This window comes from Dermacentor variabilis, chromosome 4, assembly GCF_050947875.1.
Source record: "Dermacentor variabilis isolate Ectoservices chromosome 4, ASM5094787v1, whole genome shotgun sequence".
NCBI classification, from domain to species: domain Eukaryota; kingdom Metazoa; phylum Arthropoda; class Arachnida; order Ixodida; family Ixodidae; genus Dermacentor; species Dermacentor variabilis.
The window spans coordinates 132,533,203-132,539,714 of NC_134571.1; positions in this window are offsets into that span (position 1 = coordinate 132,533,203).

A 6,512-nucleotide genomic window follows, 5' to 3' on the forward strand; every position below is an offset into this window, starting at 1 on the left:
ACCTCGCGATGGCTAACATTCAAATGCCACTGGCCTCGCCGCTCACTTCTCTTATAGTGTTCATAATTTCCTTTAAATATAGGGCGTTTTTTATAATGGTTATGTATCAAACGACCTCTGAGATTCAACGATTCCTTTACGTGCTTTTGAAACTGGAAGATCGACACGCCGCTCAAGCTACATGGGAAAAGAGCACTGTGGATGTTACTATTACCGCAGCCTGCAGAAGCACATTTCGCCGTCTTGACAACATGAAATGCGTGCAGTGCAGTGCAGATGCAGTCATTGTTATTTCAAAGTTCGTTTTCGTCATGGCACTGAGATAATAGCGCTGATCAAGTGGTATTAGTACATTGTTGCTTGCGGTAAGGCCGGGCAAATGTGTTGCTGGCAGCGTACATTGGCAGTGAATATAATTTGCTCTTCGTGGCTGTTTTATTTGCAGTTTAGCTTGTAGGGTGGCAATCGATGAAACTTTTTTTTTTCATTTCCGATATTCAGAACGCGTGAGTTGGCTTAGAGGTCAAGACTTTGCCCTATTGGAGTAAATTTTGTTATATTTGCAGCGGAATATATCTGGATATTCTATGATTCTTATGGTTGTTGTCTGCTGTATGCTTCATCGCGCCTTTTCTACAAGTATCGTTAACACGAATTAAAGCATTATCGCAACGGCGCAGTGCCATACGATCCACTTTAATATGAACAGCGTAGTGATGTTACCAAACGGTGACAAACCTTTTAATCATATCTTTAGCTGGAGCTAGGACTAACGTAACCTATTCAAAGTCCGAAGTTGTTTTCCTACAGCCCCGAACAAGTGCTTATTCTGGGCGGATTAATCGCAGATTTCTTATGATTTGAGACCCTTACATTTATTTCGCTCATGTATAATTCACTCTATTGCGGCACCCAGAACGGGAACCACTTTTCACTCTTCTCGTCAAAACATCCGGCCTTATAGCTTCTTAAAAAATAATTACGTACTACAACAGAAGCCAAGCAAACCGGCCACATACATGACACAGTGGCGCCCGTTGCGGCTCGCCTAACAAGATATAATACGTTTTCCTGGTATTTTCAAGCTAAATCGATAGGGCCTGCAAACGTTGACGTAGCGAAAACAAAACACTGCAAGCACAGATCACCGTCAGGCTGGCGTTGTGTACGAAGCATTTCGCAAGGAAAATCGAATCAGCCTTTGCGCGACTTTAGAAAATATAACGAAGCCTACTAAGCGCTTTATGACAATGTGTAGAACCAGAAAATTTTGCCCTCAAGAAGCCGAGGCGAGCGGACGCGTGTCACATGCACTCCGCAGTTTTTGGACTGTTTGACCCCTCAAAGCCTATTAGACCACCAAAATTTTGGCTGGAATCGACGACGACGACGAAGTGCCTTCTTCTTAGAACGCTTCTTTCTGTGTTCTCTGGTTTTCGACGAATTCTTCGGAATTTCCTGGTGCCTCGGCTCCCGGTTTTGTGGCCATGGACGCGGAGCCTTCCAGAGGCCCTCCTGGCCAGCGGTCATCAAGGCCGTCCCTCACGAGGAAGAGAGGAAGCGTGCTCAGTGACACCGAGGACACTGAGCTATACTCGATGTCGGATGAAGACTCATCGGATGATAGCTTCATCACTGTCCGCAGAAAGAGGGCCAAAAGGAGGACTGTCAACGCGAACCCATCAACGCAAGCGAGCACGGCGACGTTGAAGCCAAGGCCTGAACGCTGGCCTCACGCCATCGTGTTCGTACCCGAAGAGCCCTCAAACAACCTCCGACTGCAAAACAGGCAAGAACTATCTGTTTTCTTGGAAGGGGTCGTGCCGAATGAAATTAAGGATATTCGGATAAATGCACGCAAAAATGTCCTCGCAATCAATGTTACCAACGGGAGTGCGCTCGAAAAACTGAAGCAAATCTCGGTGCTAGGGCGCATCAAAGTGCGTTCATATATCCCGATGGATGACGCATCCACAGCAGGTGTCATTTATGACATCGATGTCGCCATTCCCAACGCGGACTTGCCTATCCTCGTCAAACCAGCAAGTGAGGGTGTTGTCATCACGCGTGTGAGCCGCCTTGGAACATCGCGCTGCGTCAAACTGATCTTCAAAGGAGATTGCTTACCAACACACGTCAAAGTCGGTCACTTCCGACACCCTGTTCGGCCCTTCATACAAAAGCCTCTTCAATGCCATCAGTGCTTCAGGCTTGGACATGTCAAGGGTGCCTGCCCAAACTCGATACTATGTCCCCGTTGTGCTGAACCTCACGCGGAGGAGACGTGCCGGGCTACTGTCCTAAAGTGCGGCAACTGTAATGGTTCCCATGCTGCCTCGTCTAGGGACTGCCCTCGCATCAAGAAAGAGGTCGCTGTTCTCAAGCAAATGGTTCGGGACAATTCGACACACAAGGCGGCTGCTGAAACGATCCGGCGTCGGCGTCGGCGTCACCGAACCGCCTCAAAAAAGGCTGAGCCGCGAAAGGAGAGGGCCGCTTCCATTGTAGCACCCACTTTCTCCAATCAGGCCAAAAAGGGGCTGAACAGCACAAGGAAGTCGCCTGACAGGAATTTGTCTCAAGAAGAATGGCCTGCGCTTCCGAGCCAGGAATCTCCCACAGAACTACAGATTGTCAAGCCCGCTCGGGAGTCTGCTCTTGCCGCCGATGCCACGCCCAAAGCAGATCGTCAAGTCCTTTCAATGCTGCGTCCCCTCATAGATGCCATTCGAGTGATTCTGTCGAACCTTGGAACTACGTCTGCTCAAAATTCACTGAAACTACTGGACGCCTTAAACCCAGTGCTTGAGTGCCTCGAATAGAGACATGGCCAGCCATCGCCCATCGTTTCGAGAGGAAGTCAAGGCAGCGTCAATCATTCAATGGAACGCAAGAGGACTAAAATCACGCCTTTCGGATTTTCGTCAGTATATATATACTAATTTGTTCCCAGTCATTGTCATATGTGAGCCTAATGTGTCAAAACCAGTCAGATTATCAGAATACGAAGCTGTTATATCCGCAACAACTAATGCATGCAGCAAAGTCATCGTTTTTCTTCGTCAAGAACTGACATAAGTTCGCCAACCGATTCCGCCTCATGATAAAAATCAATACGTTTGCCTAACAATTAAAAAGGGCAAACTCATGTTTACACTTGTTGGCGTTTATATCTCGCCTTCAAGTATTTTTGATCCCAAACGATTAGCGAACATCTTGTCTGCGTGCCCTGCTCCATATGTCATCATCGGAGATTTTAATGCGCACCATATAGCATGGGGAACCGCAAGAACAAATGCAAGAGGGCAAAGACTTGCAAACTTCGCCTGTAACCACGGCCTTTCACTCCTGAATGACGGCAGCCCAACGTTCATACGAGGCGTGAATTATGGCAGCTGTCTTGACCTAGCTTTCGTCTCCAGCAGTTTCACAAGATATGTTAAATGGTTTTCGGATATCGAGACACACGGGAGTGATCATATTCCCACATACCTTGTCATCAAAGGAATGTCCAGTCCCACCCCACGGAACACCATTCGATTAATTGACTGGACCACTTTTACTTCCACCATGGAGGATGCTTGTCGAGAGGGCTTGTCCTCTGGATTAGAGGAAGCAATCAAGTCTGCAATGCTACACGCCGCGCGCACGGTCACGGTTTCGTCGAAGCACACGGAATTGGATATAGAGTTGGAGCGACTTCGTGCACTCCGTCGTCGTGCGGAGCGGCGTTACCGGCGTACAAAATCCATCGAAGACCTTAGGACAGCCAGACGACTACAAAAGAAACTTCAACGTCGCATGGATAGATTGGCATCTCGACGTTGGGCAAGATTTTGCCAGTCACTAGACCCCCGAAAACCACTTTCCCACATCTCGAGAACCATACGTGGTCTACGTTCCTTCCCTGAACAACGCTTCCCATTCAAAGCGCTGGCGCTCTTCCAGGGGCGGCTAGAGGCTGATGTTGCAGAAGACTTTTGTGCAAGGATCGCTGGCCAAGCAACCGGTCTAGGCTTTGGAGCCCCCAGTCGCATCTCTGTTTCACGTGACGGCCGCATGGATCTTCCTTTCATAATGGAGGAACTAGATGCGGCTCTTGCTCTATGCAGGCGTTCTTCATCCGCGGGACCAGATGGAATATCCTACCGCGCCTTGAACAACCTGAGTGATGGCGCACGGAGAGAACTGTTACATCTCTACAACTTATCTTGGCAGGATGGCATGGTTCCCGAAGAATGGAAGATAAGCCGCTTGGTCCCTCTCCTGAAGCAAGGCAAGTCCCCACTTGAACCCACCTCATACCGCCCAATAGCGCTGGCCAGCTGTGTGGGAAAGATAATGGAAAAAATGATCCTTGCCCGCTTGGAGTGGTACCTGGAACACTACAACATGTTACCGAATTGCATGGCTGGTTTTCGTCGAGATCGCTCTTCAGTAGACAGTGTTGTTGATCTCGCTACGTACGTCCAGCTTCAAAAGTCACGCAAAAGATTATGTACAGCTTTGTTCTTGGATGTCAAGGGGGCATACGATAACGTATCTCACGAGGCTATCCTCGATGCTCTTGAGATGGTTGGTCTAGGTGGTCGAGTTTTCCAATGGATCTCTCATTACCTTTTTATGAGATCGTTCTTTGTCTGTACCGGTGATGGTAAAACCGCACTACACTACACGTACCGAGGTGTTCCTCAAGGCGGTGTACTAAGCCCTACCCTATTCAACCTCACACTCATTGGTCTCGTTGATCATCTGCCAGCAGCGATCAAGATATCAATGTACGCCGACGACATATGTATATGAACCTCAGGTGTGACACGTCCTCAGATATGTGCAAGACTTCAAAAAGCTGCTAATCTAATAGCTATATACCTCCGCAACCAAGGTCTTGAAATCTCGTCAGACAAATGTGCACTGATGGCGTTCTTTCGCAAACCAATGACACCCTACGCCATATCAATAAATGGCCAGATAATTTCTTATGAGAAGACTCACAAATTTCTTGGCATAATCATTGATAGAGATCTCTCATGGAGCCCGCACGTGACCTACTTGAAAAAGCGTCTGACAGCAATCTCCCAACTTTTCAAGTTTCTGGGAGGAAAGACTTGGGGAATGTCAGTGCATGCAATGTTGGAATTGTACAGGGCTCTTTTTCTGGGCTTCTTGAGATACAGTTTGCCCGTACTGACCAACACCTGCCAGACAAATCTTCGTGCTCTACAGGCTATTCAAGCTCGGGCTCTCAGGGTTTGTCTTGGTTTGCCAAAATGCACATCGATAGCAGCGACTATTGCGCTTGCTCGGGACCAACCTATACAAACACACATTGCGGTAGAAGTGTTGCGAGTGCACATTAGGCACGTTGCCCGTGCCTGTTCCCACCATCTGGCAACACTACCGTCAGAAAGGCCGCAGGCAGCATTTTGTACTACGCTTTCGGAGTATTACACCTGCCTCCCGTCAGGCTTCACCCCCGCAACTAAGCCATCGATTCCTCCATGGTGTTTGGCTCGACCCGCAGTGCAGCTCACCGTACCAAGAATCAGGAAAAAATCTGAGCTGTCATCACCTGCTCTTAAACAACTAACTCTGCTCCTTTTACACGAGAGGTACGCCGAACACGTACATATTTATACTGATGGATCGGCAACTCTCCAGTGTTCCTCTGGAGCCGTGGTCTTCCCAGCGAAAGCCACCACCATCAGTTTCAAGACATGTCACCCAACGACACCGATGGCCGCCGAACTTGCAGCCCTTCGCGCTGCACTTCGTCTCGTCAGCCAAGAGCAACCTCGAAGATGGTCAATATTCAGTGACTCGAAGGCTGCACTGCAATCTTTGCTATCGGCCCTGCGGCGCGGGCCAAACGAACAACTGGTATTTGAGATTAGAGAACTCATTCATACCTTAACTGAGAAAGGACACCACGTGACATTTCAGTGGCTTCCAAGTCACTGCGGAGTCATAGGGAACGAACACGCTGACAACGCTGCTCGGTCGGCTCTTCAAGGGGACAAAGAGGAGCCCATACCGTTATCAAGGACAGATGCCGCTCGAAAACTTCGAATTATCAGCCGTGACATCACGTTCTCCTTGTGGAACGCTGGAAGTTTTCACGACTACCGACTCCAGAATCTTGACTACCCTCTACGCCTTTGTATTCCAGCTGGACTCTGCCGTCGCGAAGCTACCCTGCTTTGTCGACTATGGCTAGGGGTGGCTTTCACCAATTCTTTCGCTTACCGAATTGGATGGGCCGACGACGCCACGTGTGAGGACTGTGGTAACGAGGAGACTTTTCAACACCTTCTTTGTGACTGTCCTCGATATAATTTGCAGAGACAATCACTCGCAACCGCGATAGCGCGCTTTGACCAAAGACCTCTCACAGAGGAACTTATTTTAAAATACCGCCATCACAAGCCGTCGCAGCAGAGGGCGACGAGGGCACTGTTGCGGTTTTTGAGGGCGACAGAATTGGACAGGCGGCTGTAGCCTGAACAGATGTT